Source organism: Dendropsophus ebraccatus, chromosome 6 (assembly GCF_027789765.1).
Source record: "Dendropsophus ebraccatus isolate aDenEbr1 chromosome 6, aDenEbr1.pat, whole genome shotgun sequence".
Classification (NCBI taxonomy): Eukaryota; Metazoa; Chordata; class Amphibia; order Anura; family Hylidae; genus Dendropsophus; species Dendropsophus ebraccatus.
Genome location: NC_091459.1, coordinates 16,066,712 through 16,088,833, shown reverse-complemented (window position 1 = coordinate 16,088,833; position 22,122 = coordinate 16,066,712).

Genomic DNA, 22,122 nt, shown 5'->3' with positions numbered 1-22,122 from the left:
ATAACAGACGTTATTTGCCATTAAAGGGGTACTCCGGGCCGGGGAGTATTTTGGAGGATAGCCGGGGAGGGGTTAAAAATTGAAGCTGGAGGTCACTTACCTCCCCCGTTCCAGCGCCGGTGCCCGGATCGCACCACCCGGTACTCCCGTCCTACGGCCGCTTCGTGGTCAGAGCTGCCGCATGAGATGTGACGTCTCAAGGCAGCTTTGACAATCAGCGGCTGAAGCGGAGTCCCCCTCCCCGTGTTTCCCCCCCCTACCCATGGCAGACCCGGAAGTGTGGTGCGCTATACATACCTGATTCGTGTCGACCCCGTCCGCCATCTTGGGGCAATGATGTCATCTTCGGGCAGCCGGCCGAACCGCTCCATCCGCCCCTTGTGCCGGCCCCACTCTGCCGCATCATAACTGTGCTCAGCTGCGATTGGTTATGCTCAGCCAATCGCGGCTGAGCAGCTGATGACGCGGCAGAGGGGGGGCCGGCATGAGGGACGGATGGAGCGAATCAGGTGAGAAATAAGGATACTAAGGACATCAGGGGTTGTTCAGTGAAATTTTTTTTCTTTCAGATCAACTGGTGTCAGAAAGTTATATAGATTTGTAATTTACTTCTATTTAAAAATCTCAAGTCTTCCCATACTTATCAGCTGATGTTTGTCCTGCAGGAAGGGTTGTTTTATTTACATTGAGACACAGTGCTCTCTGCTGCCACCTCTGTCTATGTCAGGAACTGTCCAGAACAGGAGAGGTTTTCTATGGGGATTTGCTGCTGCTCAGGACAGTTCCTGACATAGACAGAGGTGGCAGCAGAGAGCACTGTGTCTGAATGTAAATAAAACAACACTTCCTGCAGGACATACAGCAGCTTTTAACTATTGGAAGACTTGAGAATTTTAAATAAAAGTAAATTACAAATCTATATAACTTTCTGACACCAGTTGGTTTGAAAGAATTTTTTTTCCCCCGCTGGATAACCCTAGGCGACCTAGGAGTACCGGTACGTCCTGGACAGGGGTGGATTAACCTTACCAGAGGCCCGGGCTGTTCACCAAGCCTGGGCCCCCCCACCCCACTGTAACTATGGCAGCACTAGCCTGGCGTTCATAGTACAGAAACGCCCCTATTATAATCCACTACTGGTCCTGGAAGTCTGTCCCCAGACGACCCTGGACGTACCACTCCGGAGCGGAACGCGCTTCATAGCAAGTGGGCGCCGGCTGCAATCAGCAGCCGGCACCTCACCGGTAATGACACGCTGCACTGATCGTGCTGCAACGTGACATTAACTCCTTAAACGCCGCGGCGTTTAAGTGTAAGTGACAGGGGGAGTACCCTGTCACTTACCAATCGGGACCCCCGCAGTGTGACTGTGGGGGTCCCGATCGTTAAAACGGACTGCTGGAGGTCTCTCACCTGCCTCCGTGCGTTCTGATCGGCGCTCTGTTCTCTGAGCCTGCACAGGCAGGCTCAATGAGCAGATCGCCGATAACACTGATCCTATGGCATAGCAGTGATCAGTGTGTAAAATAAAAGTATTGTATGTACAAGTCCCCCAAAGGGAAAAAAAAAAAGTTAAAAACACCAACACAAAACCCCAATAAAAGTCTAAATCACCCCCATTTCCCATTATATAAATAAAACATATAAAAATAAATAAATAAACATATAATATACCGTAGCGTGCGTAATTGTCCGATCTATTAAAATATAACAAGCGTCATTGCAAACGGTGAACGGCGTACACGAAAAGAGGGAAAAAAGTGCGCGGATTACCGATTTTATGTTACATTATAAATAAATAAAAAATTTCTAAAAAGTGATCAAAACGTCCGATCTTCACAAATATGGTATTAATAAAAACTAGAGATCATGGCGGAAAAAATGACACCCCATACAGCCCCGTAGGTGAAAAAATAAAACCATTATAAGTGTCACAATAGGCCCATTTTATTAATATTTAATTGCCAAAAAAAAGGATTTCATTAAAAAAAATATATATAACATTAGAGAATCTGTGTAACCTGCATATGGTTGTGTTCGGACTGACCTATAGAATAATTGTATCATGTCGCTGTTACCATATAGTGCATTACGTAGACACAGGAACCCCCCAAACGTTACCATATTGCTCTTTTTTACGATTTCACCTATTTATATCTTCATAAATAATATTTTTGGGGTTCCATCATACATGTTATGGTAGAATGAATGACGCCATTACACAGTACAACTATTCCTGTAACAAACAAGCACTTACATGGCTTGTAGATAGAAAACTGAAAGTGCTAGAGCTCTTAGAAGGGGAGGAGGGAAAAACGAAAGTGCAAAGATCAAAATTTGCACGGTCCACTGGGTCATTTTGGGCCTGGTCCTCAAAGGGTTAAGGCTGAGTTTCTCCTTATGGCTATGTTCACACACAGACGCTGTTAAACTGCCGTCCGCCAGGCTGCATTAAGGACATTCCTGCAGCTGATATCTCTGTATCGGCTGCAGGAACGTTCATTTTTTGCAACTGACTTGCGGGCACCGGGCGACTTTACATTGTATGAACAGCTATTATTTCCTAAAGAATGGGTGTTAAAATACCCATGTGTGCATACAGCAGACTGTATCGCATTGACTTCAATGCAATGCTGCCCCTGCAGTAAAGAATGGATACTGTTTCCATTGCAATCAGTGCCCGTTCTTTACTGAAATATGACGACGTGTGAACATAGCCATTGCCTGCAAGAAGAACAACTAACACATAGTAGTATACATCAACAGCATTGAACCACAGCACTAAAAATGTAGTCAGAGGGGGAGATGTATCAAACATGGTGTAAAGTGACACTGGCCCAGTTGCCCCTAGCAACCAATCAGATTCCACCTTTCATTTTCCAAAGAGTCTGTGAGGAATGAAAGGTGGAATCTGATTGGTTGCTAGGGGCAACTGAGCCAGTCTCACTTTACACCATGTTTGATCAATCTCCCCCAGAGTTTCTTTGTTGTGTTGCCCCACTGTTCCTTTCAGAGAATTCCTTCTATTGACTCGGCTATAAATAGCTGCAGACACTATATGGCGGTGTGATGCTCCTCTAAACGGATGAAGATGTGTTATCAGTATGGCAATTCCCATTCCCTACACCATGATCAGTTGGTGCATGTAGTTGGTGAAGGAAATGGCATTTGGAGACAATGGCCTTCATGCATGAACTGTAACTAGGAAAAGCCAGGGTTGTTCAAAAAATAATTGTTAGGGTGGGTTCACCGTTCACACGTAACGTTTCGCAGCAGATTTGATCTAAATAACTGAACACAGCATCAAATCTGCTGCGTATTCTGTACGTTTGAACGCACCCTAATAGATTTTATAAAGGTTTTATAAAATCTTTATTGCAGCCCTCCCCTCACTTCTAATTTGTTCATTATAAAGCAAAAGCATCTTCATTACAGAGGAGCAAAGCGAAGACAGGTTCTGCTGTGTCCATTATAACCTATGGAGGGGGAGGGGTCAAGGGGGATGAGTGAGCTGGAAGAGAAGACAAACAGCTCCTACAGTTTGGAGACTGTGTGTCTTAGCAAACGCTGGATTCACAAGTCAGACTGATCAGTGCTGGTATGGGAACTTGGTGAGATTGCAGGATGATGTGTTGTGCTCTCTGCTATACACAAGCTGTTTGTCCCCTCTCCATGCTCCCTCCCTCCCCTATCCATAGACTATAATGGACACAGATAAGTAAGGGGGGGAGGGGATTCTGCGTTTACACAACTCACTTTACAGTAAAACTGACATGATATCTTTATTCTATAGGTCAGTCTGAAGCGATTTGCATGTTTATATAGCTTTTTTAATGTTTTACTATTCTTTTAACAGTAAAACTTTTTTTTGCAAATAGGTGTGATTATAATGGTCTTATTGTGACTCCTATAACAATTTTATTTTATTTTTTCACCTACAGGGCTGTATGGGGTGTCGTTTTTTGCACCATGATCTCAAGTTTTTATTAGTACCCTATTTGTGTAAATCGGAGGTATTGATTACTTTTTTTAAATAAAAATTTTTAAATATAAAATGTAATAAAAAATCATTAATCCTGGTGTTTTTTTAACTGCTTTTTGTTTACGCCGTTCACAATGTATTTGCCAATTGTAGTAATCTCCAACCAGAGAATAAAACCACTTGATATGCTTTGGCACAGGACTCGCAAAGAATCACCTGGATACTAAACATCTAGTTCTGGACGTTAATTCACATGTATAAAACCAAGTGACGTGTTTCTGCACTGTACTAGCGCCTTCCTCAGGCTCCTATATAGAAGCCTAAGGAAGGTGTTAGTAAAGCGCTGAAAACCGCCACCCAATGTTTTTTTTTTAATGACAGGTACACTTTAAAGCGACTCTGTACCCACAATCTGACCCCCCCAAACCACTTGTATCTTCAGATAGCTGCTTTTAATACAAGATCTGTCCTGGGGTCCGTTCGGCAGGTGATGCAGTTATTGTACTAAAAACAACTTTTAAACTGGCAGCCCCGTGCCAAAAGGGAGTGGCCTGGATTGTGTATACATTAGGCTGGCACACCCTCTGTCCCTCCTCCCCGCCCTCCTCATCATTAGGAATGCTCCAGGCAGATTGTCTCCTATTCCTCACCTGTGTCAGCATGGCACATGGACTGGATCGTTAAGCACCTGTGTAATGTTCAGCATGCAGAAAATGTTCCAGTGGCATTTCTAATAATGAAGAGGGTGGGGAGGAGGGACAGAGCGGTGGTGCAAGGTTAGGCCACAAATATTCTAAGCCACGCCCATAGGGCACAGGGCTGCCAGTTTAAACGTTGTTTTTAAGGACAATAACTGCATCACCTGCCGAACGGACCCCAGGACAGATATTGGATTAAAAGCAGCTATCCGAAGGTACAAGTGGTTTGGGGGGGACAGATTGTGGGTACAGAGTCACTTTATTTCATGCTTTTAGCAGCTTTAAATAAATGTGGTATAGGCATAAAAAGAGCAAGGAAGATCAGTAGAACTTTGTAGTATTAAAAGAGGTTGTGCCGTGAAGCAAAGTTGGTCAAATCAGATGTGTGCCACATACATATATATATAGTCGCCCCGTGTAATAGGGAGAGAGATTTATCTGACAGATTTTTGAAGCCAAAGCCAGGAACAGACTATAAACAGGGAAAAGGTCATAAAGGAAAGACTGAGATTTCCCCTAATTTCAAATCCATTCCCCACTTTGGCTTCAAAAATCTGTCAGATAAATCTCTCTGTGTAAACACACCATAAAGGTATGTTCACACTACGGAATCAGCACAGAATTTTCAAGCGGATTTCCATGCTGATTCCATAGTGTGAACATATCCTTAAGCTCTCAAACAGTACAGTTTATAGAAATGTTTCTATATATTTTGTTTATAAATACTTTATAAACTTATATTATACTTATATTATTTTTATAAAAACGTGTGTGTGTATGTATATATATATATATATATATATTGTTTATAAATATGTGTATATTTTATGTATATTGTGATAATTTAGACCTAGTATTCTTAATGCAATAACCCATGTAATTTATTGGATTAGCAGAGTCCCCTCAGGTGATGTATACACCACACATGACCTGATACAGATTTATCAAGTGTGTGAAATAGAAACTGGTGTAAACTGCCCATAGCGGCCAAGCACAGCTTTACTTTTACCTGAGCTGAAATCTGAGCTGTGATTGGCTGCTGAGGGCAGATTTACACCAGTTTCTATTTTGCACATTTTCATAAATCTGGGCCATAATATTTTAGCTTTAACTGCCCAAAATTCTAGACATGTGTGCTCGGAATTTCTGGTAGGCATTATGGAACTAGATCATGCATCGTTCAGTCAGAATCTGCTTGGTGCCCAGTCGTAGGCATAACACGAGGCAATAGAACTCCCACTGACAGATGGTACTAGCTGCAGAAAGCTACCAACATGGGTTACTAGATTTAAAAATGAGTTCATTATATTTTCATCAACATAGGTTATTATAATAACAAGCTGCTTGTACAAGGTGACTGACTCATCCGGGTATGTTTTGCCGACACTGACATTAACGCATTCACGGAACACTTAAAGGGGAATTATCAGCCGGTTAGATTAATCTAACCTGCTGAAATTGAGTGGATGTCCGCCATTTAATGGGAAACAATTGCCGTTATTTTAAAACAACGGTCTTTGTTTCGAAATAATGGCCGTTATTTGCCATTAAATGATGGCCATCCACTCAATTTCAACAGTGTTTCTATAGCCTTTCTGTGTTTTTAATCCACTCCTGGTTTTGGTTGCAAAATACTGACCAAAAATACTGTGTGGGAACATAGACTTAAAAAATATACAATAATGGGGACAGAAAAAAATTTAAGACTTATATTCCATTTCCATCAGGGGATTTGAACCAAAGAATGAACTGCTGTTGGTCTCTAGACAGGTGAGTTACCCCTAGATCACAGCTCCAACACATTTGGGTTCAGAGATTCAACTATATCTGGAGTGTTTCTTTCAGACATAAACTGCCTACAGAGGACTGATCTGCAATCAGAGACACTGGCTGACAGTAGAGCGAGCAGGAGGCCGAGCAGCAGAGAGTATTCATAAAGAGGAGGAAAGAGTGGTAAAGTGTGCCAGAGTTCAGCACAAACTCTGACTCTTCATTACAGTAGGAGACCTAAGATTATGCATAATCCACTGCACGGACAAATTACCATAAGGCAACATGCTCACTAGGGGACTGCCAGCTACAGCACACTGCCAGCACCTTAGGTAGGGCCCAGGTACTGACAGATTCCCTTAAAGGGAACCAATAAACAACAGCTGTTGTTGCAGACTGCATCAGCGGCCGTTGTTGCAGACTGCAGCAGCGGCCGTTGTTTATTGACAGCGGCCAGCTGCCTTTGTTTCTATGGAACACCAGCCACACTGTATACACTCTGTATACAGTGTGGCCGTAGTTCTCTGCGGCCGCACAAAAAACTGACATGTCTGTGCACACAATGGATATCGTGTATCGGATCCACTGCGTCCGACCCTGTCCCTTTAACCCCCTAGCCTCCGGCCGCCCGCAGCCCTGGTCCCTTTGACCCCCCGCTGCCGGCCGGCTATCTGCAGCCCCGAGCATACATTACCTGCTCAGCGCCGCGGCTGTGTGTGACGCTCCCGCCTCCCCTCGCTCCTAATTAGCTAATCAGTGCTTCCATGATTGGTTGATGAGCGAGGGGAGCCGGGAGCGTCGCACACAGCCGCGGCGCTGAGCAGGTAATGTATGCTGGGGCTGCGGGCGGGGGGTTAAAGGGGCCGTGGCTGTGGGCGGGCAGCCAGCAGGGGGTTAAAGGGGCCAGGTCCCAAACCTGCAGCGAATCCGCTGCATGTATGAGACCCATTCAGCTTCACACTACAGGATCCGCAGCTTTAAATCCGCTGCGGATCCGGTACGTGTGAAGCTACCCTAAAGGAAGAAAAAAGACCCACTGAATTTAATGTGGTCATCCACAAATTTGTTTTCGACCACTGATCCATTCCACAAAAGTAGCACCCGCACTTGTATGGAACAGAGACTCTAACAGTCAATGGGTCACTTTTAAATGGACGACATACGGATGCACCATCCATGTGCGTTTGTTTTTACTGAAGCATTGCATGGCAACTTCGAGCCAGAGTCCTCCCAGTGGCTATTTATTACCCTCCCATCTCCTATCTATCTGCCACGATTCCATCATCTCATGTAAGGGCAGCACGAACAGCACAAGGCCCTGTGTAATAGCAAAGTGGCCATGTTTACTTGTGGCGGCATCACCATGACAACCACAGCAGCCATATACAGCAGTTACAGAGTCATTGTATGACACACAGCTTATTTATAACGATTAACGATAAACATGTATCGTTCACCTATAATCACTTACCATATTACACAGAACAATGGTCGTTAGTTACGATTGTTACTACCATCATTTACTTCATCTGATCCCAGCCAATGAAGGAACGTGGAATTACAGAGAACAATTAACGATTATTTTGATGTCAGCACCGAACGAACGATGAACGATTTCTCGTTGGTCGTTTGGTCGCTGCCTGTATTTACACTAAGCGATTATCATTTAAATTTGAATGATATAATGATAATTAGCACGATAATCGTCCTGTGTAATAGGGCCCTTAGTCTAGTGAGCCATACACAGTGGGGAACAAAGCTGACAGCTGCATTTAAAATGCTCCTTTGCCACTTCCCTGGTGTCTAGTGGGGGGATCCCCCCCCCCTCCCCACGCGATGTGGTTGAGGAGGAGCGATCTCCGCATATGGTCCCGGTCCTGTAATGGCTCTGATCCCGGCTCTGCACCCTAACCCCAGGGGGACTTCTAGTATGTGTGTAAAAAAGTAAATAAATGTTATTTTTTATTAATAAATAATCCCCTCCCCTAATAAAAGTTTGAATTACCCCCCCCCCCCCCCATTATCCCATCTTATAAATAAAAATAAATAAATAAACATACATATTTGGTATCGCCGCACGCGTAATTGCTTGAACTGATAAATTATCACATTCCCGATCTCGCACGGTAAATGGCTTAAGCGCAAATATGGTGAGTGGAACCGATATCAAAAGTTCTATTTTGGTCTCATGTGACCGTATGACCTTCTACCATGCCTCCTCTGAATCATTCAGACTGGAGAACGTCAAATAGGTCTGGACATGTGCTGGCATGAGCAGGGGGAGCTTGTGTGCCCTGCAGGGTTTTAAGTCATGACAGCGTAGTGTGTTACCAATGGTAATCTTTGTGACTGTGTTAACAACTCCTTCAGATCATTTACCAGGTCCTCCCGTGTAGTTCTAGGCTGATTTCCGATCTTTTCCAGAATCATCCTTAACCCACAAGGCAAGATCTTGCATGGAGCCCCAGACAGGAAATTTGACAGTCATCTTTTTCCCTCTTCTTCTGTTGGTGCAATTTAATAATTGCACCAACTGTTGCTGCCTTCTCACCAAGCTGCTTGTCTGTTGTCCTGTAGCCCATTCCAGCCTTGTGCAGTTCTACAATTTTGCCTATGTTGTCCTTAGACAGCTCTTTGGTCACACTTTCCAATACATTCTCTATGGGAGAGCATGACTTCCGGCCTTCAATCACAGGAGACAGAAGAGGGGTCACAGGAGCAGGTGACATGAGCGAGCGCCAGATTTGAACGGCGACGCAGGACCGAAACGAAGCCGTGCCACGGGACACCAATTACCTGTGGTGAGTATAATAAGCAAAGTAAACTTACCTATCTTTGTGCCTCTTAGCGCCGATCCCAGGTCCAGTTGACAGCCGGTGTTCTGCGGCTCTTCCAGCTGCAATCTAAGATACCTGGCTGAGTGACTGCCTGCTCAGTGACTGGGACACTGACTGACCAATCAGGATTGCATACTTGCAGCAGAATTTTCATCCTGCTATGATTATGTAAACACCGCCCCCCTTAACCCACGGTGGCCCGATGAATACTTTACCATTCCATGCTTTGTCTTGCTTCTGTGACTCCTGTCATCCTGACGCCCCGCTCAGCCAATCAGTGGCTGCGGCGGGACAGCGCACTGTTGGCTGAGCGGGACGTCAGTATGCCAGGAGTCACAGAAGCAGACGGGAAGGTGGCTCAGTAATGTATTCACCGGGCCGCCGCAGGTTAATGGGGATGGCGTTTACATAATCGCAATGGAATGAAAATTGCGCTGTGAGTAAGGGTACTAGTATGCCGAACGATAATCGGCCAAATCGGACCAATTTGGCCGATTATCGCTCCATGTAATAAATTCAATGATCAGCCGATGACAACGATCATCAGCTGATCGTTGATATAGGTTTGAACCTAGAATTGTCGGGCACCGGCCACGCATCGCTGCGTGTAATAGTGGTGCGCGGTCGGCAACTGACGATATACATTACCTATCCAGGCTGCAGGGCTCCTCTTGCGGCCTTCTTCTGCTCGGGTCCCGTGCGCTCCAGCTTAAGAGCGGCCTGTCTCAGCTGACAGGCCGCTCAGCCGATCACTGGCCAGGAACGCCGCGGCCAGTGATTGGCTGAGCAGCCTGTCAGCTGAGGCAGGCCGCTCTGAAGCTGGAGCGCGCGGGACCCAGGCAGAAGAAGACCGCAAGAGGAGCCCTGCAGCCTGGATAGGTAATGTATAAAGTAAAAGCAAGGGCTGCAAGGACATCGGTAATGATAAACGATAATTGGGCGGTGTAATAGGCCCAGTAAACGAGCGCCGATCTAGCAGATTGGGCCCCCATCGGCCCGTGTAATAACACCCTAAGTCATCCTATTCAAACTGACAGTACCGGGAATTGCAATACTCATTTCAGATATATGGGACTTGAACTTTTATTGTCTGAGAAGCCTAGAAAAAAAAGTAAGATAACCAGCATACCTCCTCTACCAGTTAGCTTCATATAAAAAGCTCTTTCAAATTGCTCTTCTCCTCCAAGCCACCGACATGTGAAAGAGTGAAATTTCTGTCTCATTACCACCTCTTTAATAGTTGATGCCAGAGAAGACCATACATTACCTCCAGCTACTACAGTGTTCTGCCAGTGCTTGCAAAACAGACTGAAAGTGGCACCCCCCACCCCGTGCCACCCATAACAGCGCACCTCACTACAGCAGCGTGGTAGCACTAGGACTGGCATTACTAGGCATAACCCCACACAACAGCCCGGAAGAGATGCGTCTTATGAGAGCGGGATGATGTAATCCACAGAACAAGGTGATGACACACGTTTCCAATGATCTCTTCCGTCCCCTGACAGATGAAAGGATTTGGCATGTAAACAGCCTGTTTATAGGGAACTTCCCCATTTTGTTTGCATTGTTGCTTTACTTCTATGTATATAACAGTGTATATATGCTACACCAAGCAATAGAAAGTCCGTATCCCAGCAATTAACAGTACAACACAAAGTAGGATATGCTTAAACCAAAGGGTATTTATTAAGTATACAACCTTCACCAATATATACAATTATGTACACATCTGGAAATACTCCAGAATTCTGGAGGATTTCCAGATGTGTACATAGTTGTATATATTGGTGAAGGTTGTATACGTAATAAATACCCTTAGGTTTAAGCATATCCTACTTTGTGTTGGATTGCTTCACTTCTAGCAGACACCCATCATATAGTATTCTATTATGTTCACGCCTAGGGGGGAGATTTATTAAAGCTTGTGCAGAGGAACAGTGGAGCAGTTGCCCATAGCAACCAATCAGATTACAGCTTTCATTTTTCAGAGGCCTTTTTAAAAATGAAAGCTGGAATCTGATATGTTTCTATGGGCAACTGCTCCTCTGCACAAGCTTTTATAAATGAAACAGATCACTGATCTCAGGGAGACCAGCCAAACGATAACACTGCCAGCTGCCGGTTAAAGCGCTCAATGCAGTGAAATCCTAGGTGCATTGCTCCCTGGGAAACATGAATATGCAAAAGAAGAACCTGTGAATCCTCATTTAAGAGTCTCGAAACACAGGACTAGCCAGATATCACTCCGGGGAGGACCCAGCCAAGGGGTGGCTCCTGTAGGGAAACCACCAAAACCACCATATTAAGTGGCCCTATAAGTCAATGTAATGACAAGAGAAAACCAAGGCCAGGTATCCATCCACAGACAGTTGTTTCAGGGTGATGCCCTTCATCAGTGTGGAGCAGGATTCTGGCTAGGTGGGAGCAATGCCTAGTAGAGCCATAAGAGAAACAGATCACTGATCTCAGGGAGACCAGCCAAAGATAACACTGCCAGCTGATAGTTAAAGCGCCCAATGCAGTGAAATCCTAGGTGCATTGCCCCCTGGGAAACATGAATATGCAAAAGAAGAGCCCGTGGAGCCTCATCGAAGAGTCTTGAAACACAGGACTAGCCAGATATCCCTCCAGGAAGGACCCAGCCAATGGGTGGCTCCTGTAAGGAAACCACCAAAACCACCTTTTTTTTTTTTTTTTTTTTTTCCCCCCGAGAGTCCGAGGAGCGTGCTCTCACCCAAGTGCACAAAAAGGTGCAGACGTGCCACATAAAAAAGTGCAACAAGGATGCGGTCTATCGCAAGCCCACTCTAAAAAGAGATGGGCCCCCAACCAACCACATTCCCTCCCCTTCGGGGCCAGAAGGCACCTGCAAAGGTTCAGGACAAATATCCTCTCACTGCCGAAGCAGAGAGAGGACCAATGCCGCTCACAGCAACCACCCGAGCGTTAGCTAAGGCGTTCGCCGTTGAGCAGCCGTACCAAACGGTTTGGCTATCTCCCGAAGGAGACCCAGGGGTGCAGGGAGGCAAGGAACCTGATGGCCACACATGCCTCCCCTAGACCTCTAGGGGGACACCCAAAAGGGCGACCGCAACCTAGAAAATCCTTGTGACAAAACACACGTGAAAAGTGAACACACAGTGACAAAAATTAAATTAAATAATTAAATAAATAAAGATGTGTGCTGTGTGATACAGCCCGGACATCCGGCTGGATCTATAAAAATTACCCATAGCTCTCAACAGCCGGAGACCGGAAAGCTAAAGGTGAGTGTGCTCAAGGGGTGATAGTGAAGTACCGTGCTAAGTGCTTTCACTCAGTGGGATCCCATCTCCAGTGAGTTACGGCACCCTGGGGTCACCACTCCCAGGGCACTTCTGGCACCTCGGCTCTCAGCCCCCTCGAGCCCCTGGCACAGATCCGGAGGGTCATGGCATCTTGCACCGGCTGACTTGCCGCGCCAGCCACCTGCTCAACCCTTATTCCCTCCGTGTGGTTCCCTGCTCTCTCACGAGCGGTACTACACTTGATCTTAGCCAAAAGGCCGAGAAGCGATTTAAAATTTAAATATGCAAAACAAGAGTCCGTGGAGCCTCAGTTACGAGTCTCAAAACTCCCCATCATGGAGGCACCCCGTTGGCAACAGGCTAGAGATATCTGGCTATCCCGTGTTTTGAGACTCGTAACTGAGGCTCCACGGACTCTTGTTTTGCTTATTTAAATTTTTGGGGGCATCAGTGGAGACTCTTGATTGAGTACTTCATTGGAATTTTTTTCGCTGTTCTCCTTGAGTTCAGTGATTACTGTGTTTTGTTGGTTGATTTTTCATTGCCCCAACTAGCCAGAATCCTACCCCACACTGACGAGGGGCAAAACCCCTGAAACGGCTGTCTGTGGGTGGAGGCCTGCCTTTGCAAGCCCTTGTCATGATTGCAATACTCGCACCTTGAGTTAGACATTGACAAAAGGGGCCACCCTGTTGTTTCCCTGTCTATGTTCCAATACTCGCAACCGAGTGGGACTTAAGGGGTTATTTATCAGGGTGGTGTGGTGCTCTCTCCCCATCATGGAGGCACCCCATTGGCAACAGGCTAGAGATATCTGGCTATCCCGTGTTTTGAGACTCGTAACTGAGGCTCCACGGACTTTTGTTTTGCATATTTAAATTTTTGGGGGCATCAGTGGAGACTCTTGATTGAGTACTTCATTGGAATTTTTTTTGCTGTTCTCCTTGAGTTCAGTGATTACTGTGTTTTGTAGATAGATAGATAGATAGATAGATAGATAGATAGATAGATAATATATAGGCGATAGATAGATAGATAGATAGATAGATAGATAGATAAAGGAAACGTTGTATTTCCTTACATGGGCAAATAAACCACTTTTTTCAATTGCAATTGAGGTGTGCTGCGGTATATTTTTTGATTTATATTGCATACACCCTGGACCCGGGTGTTTACCGCTGGCACCCCTATACTATATACCTTGAGTGCCGCTTTTTTCTTTTTTTCATTAGATAGATAGATAGATAGATAATATATAGGCGATAGATAGATAATATATAGGCGATAGACAGACAGGCAGACAGATAGATAGATAGATAGATAGATAGATAGATAGATACACACTACTCACAAAAAGTTTGGGATATTTAGTTTAATTTAATGAAATTTATCGAAAATGCAGCAATGGTGATTTCCTCATCTCAAACAATTTATTGAAACAAGAGCCAACTAGAGTGGTGGGTATACCCCAACATATAACGTCAATCTATCAAGTGCCCTTGTGCATCAATTACAGCTTGACAATAGTGTCTCATGCTATTCACAAATCACCTTACGAGTTACGAGCCTCTACATGGTGATCCGTTGGATCCCCCTATACTTACGTGATCCCGCCGGGTCCCGCTTCCTGAGCCGGCCGGGTCCCGGAGATATCAGCTCACAAAGCCCGGCGCGCGCGCTGAGAGATGAGTCCGATGCCCATAGAGAATGACGGAGCATCGGACTCCCCATTCATTCTCTATGGGCGTCTGACTCTGCTGTCAGCGCGCGGCCGGGCTTCGGGAGCTGATATCTCCGGGACCCGGCCGGCTCAGGAAGCGGGACCCGGCGGGATCACGTAAGTATAGGGGGATCCAACGGGGGGTCTGGAGCCTGTCACCCCGGCACGGGGGGTGACAGGTGTCCTTTAAGAAGTTTGATGCAGCCCTATGGAGTAATGGAAAACATGGATTAGGCCATAGGCTGTATCCATGTTTTCCTTGCAGCCTCCCTAGTAGAGTTAAAGAAGAAGTCTAGGGGGGGGGGGGGGGTACTTAAAAAAGACAAAATGCTCACCTGCCCCCCTGCCCACACTACACCACATCACTGGGCTCCTGTACCCCGCCGGGTGTCCTCTTCTCCCGGTTTTGGGGTAAGTCACAACCTGGGTTGAACGTCACAAGTGGGTGGGATTTAGCCCACTCAGACAACCAGTGACTGCAGCAGTGTCCCGCCCCAGTCACTGACTGGCTGAGTGGGGCATCCTTCCACTGAGTCTTGATGTAGCCTGAGGGGAGCTAAGAAGACAGCCGGCTGGGGTCCAGGAGCAGGACACAGTGCTGCACAGGCACCGGAACAGATGAATATTAGAGATGAGCGAACCAGGTTCAGGTTCGAGTCCACCTGAACCCGAACGTTCGGCATTTGATTAGTGGCGGCTGCTGAACTTGGATAAAGCTCTAAGGTTGTCTGGAAAACATGGATACAGCCAATGACTATATCCATGATTTCCACATAGCCTTAGGGCTTTATCCAACTTCAGCAGCCACAGCTAATCAAATACCGAAAGTTCGGGTTCAGATGGACTCCAGCATGCTCCAGGTTCGCTCATCTCTAGTGAATATGCCTTCTTTTTTATGTTCCCCCACCTGCGGCCCAGAATAATTTTTTGGCCCGGCACCGGACATCCCCTTTAAGCAGACTTGCTAAACTGTTCAGGTTCGACAACGTTCTCAGAACGTGAATGCTCGCCATTTGACTCCCTGCGGCTGGAGAAGTTGGATGAAGCTGGGGTCCTGGAGAACATGGATCCAGCCATAGACTATGTTCTTTTTTTTTAGGTTATGTTCACACTACGTATGAGACCAGCCGGGTCACGGAATGGCTGGTCTCTGAAAAGATCATCCCAGCCGGATGATCTTTAGGGCCGCAGAGCCCTGATGCAGGCGCAGCCGCTCGCTCCATAGTGTGAATAGTGTGAACCTAGCCTCATGGTGAGTGCCGCCCTCTCTTTTCTTATTCCTTAAGAACATTAATATACCTGCAATGGTATTTGTCGCCCATTCTACCCTAAACGACTCTTCCCATCTAACCACATACAGAGGAATTAACCATCGCTCTTTCATACAATCCAATCCTAAATTGTATTTATTCATATCCACATTATACGAAATCCATGTCATGCGTGTCCACAGTTCAGGATAACTCAACTAAGAGGCAATATATTCTTTATTATAACTGTAATATGTGTTATTAGTCTATAATTTGGTGTCCATATGAACATTCATCTTTCTTTCTGCGTGCGTGCGTCACCATGTGTCACCGGTGTACTGACTGTAAGTACGTACACACAAAACAATGCACTACACATGTCCACATTGTCTGTCATGGAGATCGGTCATAGACTAATTAGGATATCAGCGAGCGGCACCTCTGCGTTCCCTCCTTCCTATCTAGTCTTTGCTTCAGCCTTCTTTTCCCTCCACCCTCACTGCATACTGCAGAGGCTGCTTATAATGCAGGAAACCGCATGTACCGAGACAGTAAAATGTCTACAATTTCACCCATTCAATCCATGTATGTAAAAAAAAAAACAACAAAAAAAACATGTTGCACTGCATATCCTGTAGCATTTTTTTTTTACCGTTGTAATGTTTTCCCGAATGTTTTAATGCAAGGATTCACAGGCTAACAATTTACCGTCGGAAAGACATAGGATAGGGGCTGGGGAGTATAAAAATTTAATAATAATAGGAGAAAACATATCGTAGAAGATGCAGAAAGGTATGGGGAAATAAGATGGAGGGCAGAGAAAACTATTGGAATGGAAAAGCGTGGGCGTTCTGAGAAGGGGGAAGATGGAAAGAAGAGTGAGATGACAGAAGGTGAGTCGTAAGGAGGAGGGATTGGAAATGGAATACAAAATGGGAATGTGTGAAGGGAACAAAGAGAGGAAGAATACGGTTATCTTCATTATCAGCCCCTTCCTTACATATTACAGAGCCCAATTACAATGCAATGCCCCAGCATATAGGGTGACTGACTAGTCATACAAAATGACTGCTATATCCATGCAGCAGTGAGTGGATTTACGGGAATATACCACCCCCCCCCCTCTTTGGCTCGCTGGCAATGATATGGTTAATACTTGCAGAAGCACGAATAAAGACATTTAAAGACCATCTTTTGGATGATTTGGCTGGCACTGATACTGTGACAGCTCTCCGACTGCAGGTGTCTGCCTGGATGTAGAAGGGACTGTGGGAAAACGGGGAGGGGGGGAATGGGAAGCATTGTAATGTGCGCTCTGTAAAGTGTCGGTGCGTGTGTGATAACAGACTGCAGGAGGAGGGGGACAGTGTGACTCCGTGTGTGGGTGGACTGGAGGCGTGTCAATAGCACTATCAGTGGAGGTGGCGGTGTTAATGTGTAAAGGTGGCACTGGCGGTGGCACACACTGGGGCAGTGGGGGTCACAGGACTGCAGACAGGCAGCAGTGACATCATCGTGGAATGGCGAAAGAAGGATCCGAAGTGCGATGTGTGGAGTATGAGAGTTAGCAGTGTAACACAGTTTGGGAAGGGGGGGGAAGGGTGCTCGGAATGAATCTCTGCCTAGTTTCCATAGCAACTTCGAGTTCGCTCGCTCTCTTTCTCTCTCTCACACATCAGCCCTAGATTACCATGGAAACAGAAAAACTTTTCCCAGATTTATATTTGTCTGCATAAAATTCTAAAAAAAAAAAAAAGTCTGAAAAAGTGGGGGAGTTAAGAGAAGAGTTAGGTGACGGCACGGAAAAAAGGCTCCTCAGGATTTCTGTCAATAAGAAGATTTCTGTGATGACCTGCAATCCTGACACTGCCACCAAAAGCAATTCACAGACACAGCAACACCATTATTCCCCAAAGTATAAACTCATCTCCTAGACGCTCGGAACAAATATCCGACGAGAGCTGAGAGGTTGTCGAGAAAGGAAGCACCCCCCCCCCCTCCTCCATCTTACCACAGACTATCTAAAGGTATATGTGCCCATAGATTGACAGAAACAACCAGATTCTTAGGCCGCCTTTACGCAGAGACAGATTTTTGAAGCCAAAGCCAGGAATGGATTTGAGAAGAGGAGAAATCTCAGTCATTCCTTTATGACCTGTTCTCTGTCTATAGTGTGTTCCTGGCTTTGGCTTTAAAAATCTGTCAGATAAATCTCTCTGTGTAAAGGCACCACTAGGTTCTAGCTGTCCGACTTCTGCTCCATTCAACACCACTGTTCTTCAGCGCCCTAGTTTCCCGAAATGTTTCCCGAAAAATCTTTGCCGAGCTGGGCAGCCACAATTCTTGTTTTGGGCTTTTAAAGTGTAAGGACCATCAGGTATATTGCAGGTTTTGGGCTTTTTTACCTTAATCGATCGTCAGGGATTGCCAATGGTTTGGTCATTTTTTTTTTAATCACCTCTCGATTCCCGCACTTGGTTCCGGTCTTTTCCACGGACCGCTGCCCCTTCCCCAGTGTGACCATATCCCCTCTATGACATGGCTTCACTGATTCTAACAGAGCTGTGTTACAAAGGGGAGGGGGCTTCGTTACAATGGGGGCCAGCAGGCCTGCTCCCAGTATTTATCAGCTGCTGTATGTCCTGCAGGAAATGGTGTATTCTTTCCAGTTAGAGGTCTTCTATAGGAATTTGCTCCTGCTCTGGACAGTTCCTGACATGGACAGAGGTGGCAGCAGAGAGCACTGGGTCAGACTGGACAGAAAACACCACATCCTGCAAGACATATGGCAGATGATAAGTATTGGAAGACAAGATTTTTTTTTTTTATAGAAGTAAATTCCAAGTCTATATATCCCTCTTGAACCAGTTGAGGGAGGGTTGCTGTCAACCACAGCTTCTCTGTCCCATAGTTGCCAATATGTACAAGTACAAAGTGTAATAAATGGACTGTGTAATGCATGGATAGGCTGGGTGACAAGAGATTTGTTGAAGCAACGGTCCTAAATGTACAATCCATTTATACCTCAGAATTCCTTAACAGGGAAGGGGTTTTCTAAAGCAGAGGGCTCCTTTAAGAATGATTGGTTGCAATCAATGACTCACAAACAAGTGCAGAAGCCTCAGCATCCACCAGAGGAATAAGGTAGGATGGTACTGACTTCACACTATAGATAAAAATACATCCTATACTGGAGAACAGACTGCTGCTTAGAGCCGGGGGCTTATTTCTGCCCCTAGATGGTGAGTAGTTCGGCTGCGGCGGGGGGGGGGGGGGGGGGGGGGGATTTTTAAATAATCCCTCAAGGTTAGGCTCTATTCACACAGACATTATAGCTAAGATTCTTTATAGGAGTTCTGATAGAAATGATGGATCATAAATGCAATACATCCATCCATAGACCTTATTGAATTATAATTAGATCTAACATGGATTCGTTTTTTTAATTTTATCTAGTTGAAAAGTAGAGCTGGTCAGGGGCTACAGAAGCCTTATGGAACCAATATGCACAGAACTAACTTAGGTTAAAGTGGTATTCCAAGAATAATGAACTTGTCCTCTATTCACAGGATACCCCCCGTATCGCCCCCCGGCTTCTGTGTTATGAACAGAGCCGCAGGTATGGCATGTGACCCGTGTCTCTATTCCCGATATGGAGATCGGCGGTGGGTTTGGAGGTCAGCCCCCCTAAGAGTGGTATTACACGGATGATTATTGTTCAAAAAATCGTAAGATTGTGCAGATTTGAACGATAATCGTTTAGTATAATAGCAGACGTTTAAACGAGAAATCGGGCCTATTTTTATTGTTGATCGTTTGCACGTAAAAGGATGTCGCAATAGCAACAAACGCAGAAGCGACGGTTGGACAACCGCAAGAACGATCATAAATAACGATCATCGTTCTGTGTAATTAGGTGAACGATTCCAGGTCGTTCGCCATAGCGGTCGTTTGAGATCATTTATCGTCGAAAAATGCTTGGCGGAATAGTACCCTAAATCTCTTACTTGTCCTCTATCCTGTTAATCCTGTAAGTTAATTTTTCTTGGAATACCCCCAAAACCCTAAAATAACCTGAAGGGTAAAGTCACATTGTGTGCTGGATGTACCCTGCCAATATATGTCAAGATTATTGTATATATTGTCAAAGAGGTATTTTGTCTTATTCCATGGAGTGCCTAAATTGTAGCCATAGCGTTCAACAAACCAAACAAAAACCACTTATAAATAGGTTTGGTTTGTTTCACACCAAATAGGTATGTTTTGTTGGCCCGCCCCGTGAATCATCTCGATTAGAATCAATGGAGCCGCATCACAGAGGGGAAGGGTTTGGTCACACTAAGGGTCGGCGGGCCCGCTTCCAGTACTTCATGTTCAGCCGGTGCTCGGAAATGGACCGGCACCTGCACGGAAACTGGGCAGCGGTTCAAAAAGAGGGACCACAATGGTCTATTAATTTAAAAAACCCATAGCAATGTACCTAGAGGTACATTTGCTTTAACAGTGTATTCCCTAACCTGATGAAGTTCCCTCTCCAAGCGTATAAGGGGAAAACACTGATGCACGGCCTGTCCTGTATACCCATGCCGGGGCAAATAGACAGATGCAGATCTCCACTCCTTGAGAAAGACAGGTTCAACAGGCGCGGCAAACTTCAGATGGATACGTGGGTATATAGCTAATAAAAATGTATTAAAACACTAAACAAGGATACAGCCAAACGCATTTCCAGGCCTGCACATGATGCCAGTTTTCTTCACTTCCTGGATCGATGGGGCAGAACCACGCAGACACGATAATTCATTATAGAGAGACATCTATATAACTTTTAATAGAAAACAATTTTCCCTATCCAGAGTTCCCCTTTAAGATGTTTGTCCAACAGATTATGTGAATATGAGGGACCAGAGAATTTGTCATGGTGGTCTGGTCCGAATGGAGAAGGAAAGGAAAGAGAACAGTCAGAGAAGATGCCCCCTGCGAGTCACTGGATGTAATCACTTATTCAGTTTGCAGAGCATGTGTCTCTACCACTATTTGGTCACTGAATAGGGTAATATTGGTCTGTGTGTAGGGTGTTTTGTTCAGTAACAGTATGGAAATTATGAATACTCAGGCACTCTATTGCTATGCCACCTGGTTATGGTCGAGCGGTGCTATGTGTTCCCCGTAAACTGGTATTATTGGTGAAATTGTTATTATTGGTTTTTGTTTGATAACAGTATGGTGTTATTCAGTCACTGTGTGGCAGGATTATGTGCCCCTTGGATACTGGTATTATTGGTAATCGCAGTTCTGGTATACTGGATTTGGTAAGTAACAGTATGAGGATAACACGTAAGGTGATAATATTTGTCCCTCGTATACTGGAGTTATTTATTGGCTATATGACTATTATTTAGAATTATACGTTATTACACATAAGAAGCTTTCTTTATCTGCTGTGCTGCCATGGGTATTTGTGTGTTTTGGGAGTGAGGCACCATTAGCCTTATCAAAATGCCTATGCCCGTCCCTATGCATTGATGAACCACTGTGGGAGGGCACCACCACTTACAGCTCTTCCAACACTTACTCTTACTACTGTTCTGTCACTACATGGCTCGGTATGGCTCCTCTAACAACTGGGAACTTGCAGGATTGCACATAAAGGAATTGTACACACAGCAGTTTTTTTAAAGAAGCAGTTCACAAAAAATTATTATTGGCCCCCCTGGTAGGTGCTGGCACGTATACTCACCGCAGCTGATCGGTGTCCCACGGCGCCGTTCAAATCCGGCGCGCGCTCACATCAGCCTCTGCTGTGACTCCTCTGATTGTACGCCAGAACTCATGCACTATAAAGCATTCTCTATGGAAGCGCATGACTTCCGGCGTTCAATCACAGGACACAGAAGAGGATTTGAGCGGCACCGCGGGACTGGAACGAAGCCACACCACGGGACACAGATCAGCTGCGGTGAGTATACGTGCCATCGCCTACCGGGGGGGGCCAATAATAATTTTTTGTGAACTGCTTCTTTAACTTATACTAATTAGCAGAACTATTAGGCACAGTTCTCATAATCCATATGTTAAAGAAGAACTATCAGCAAGTTAGACAAATCTAACCTGGTGATATGTTACTACTGCACAGGAGATGCCGAGGAGGAAGGTATGTCTCTTACCTTCCTCCTCTGCGCCGTTCTGGTACAGATTTGCTCCTGCACCTGTGCAGGAGAGAGGTAATGTATATACAGACAGTGGAGCGGGAGCCGAGGCGAGCAAAAGGGGTTAAGGGGGCGGCTGCATTACATACTCGCAGAGGTCTTTCAGACCGCTGCGAGTATGTAGTACTGGGACCTTGACTCGTAGCTGATCTTGCTGCAAAACTCGCAGAGAGATTTCAGCTGTGAGTCTGTATGTGTGAACAGACCCTTAATGAAAATCAGTGGCTGTTATAGTACAGTATATCCTATATTACTAAACACTATAAAATCTTGTATAGTACAGTACTAATAGGAAGAGATTAGCAACTAAATTATATTGCCAGCCAGACATCTCACCATTCTCCTATTTTCATGTGAAAAGGATCC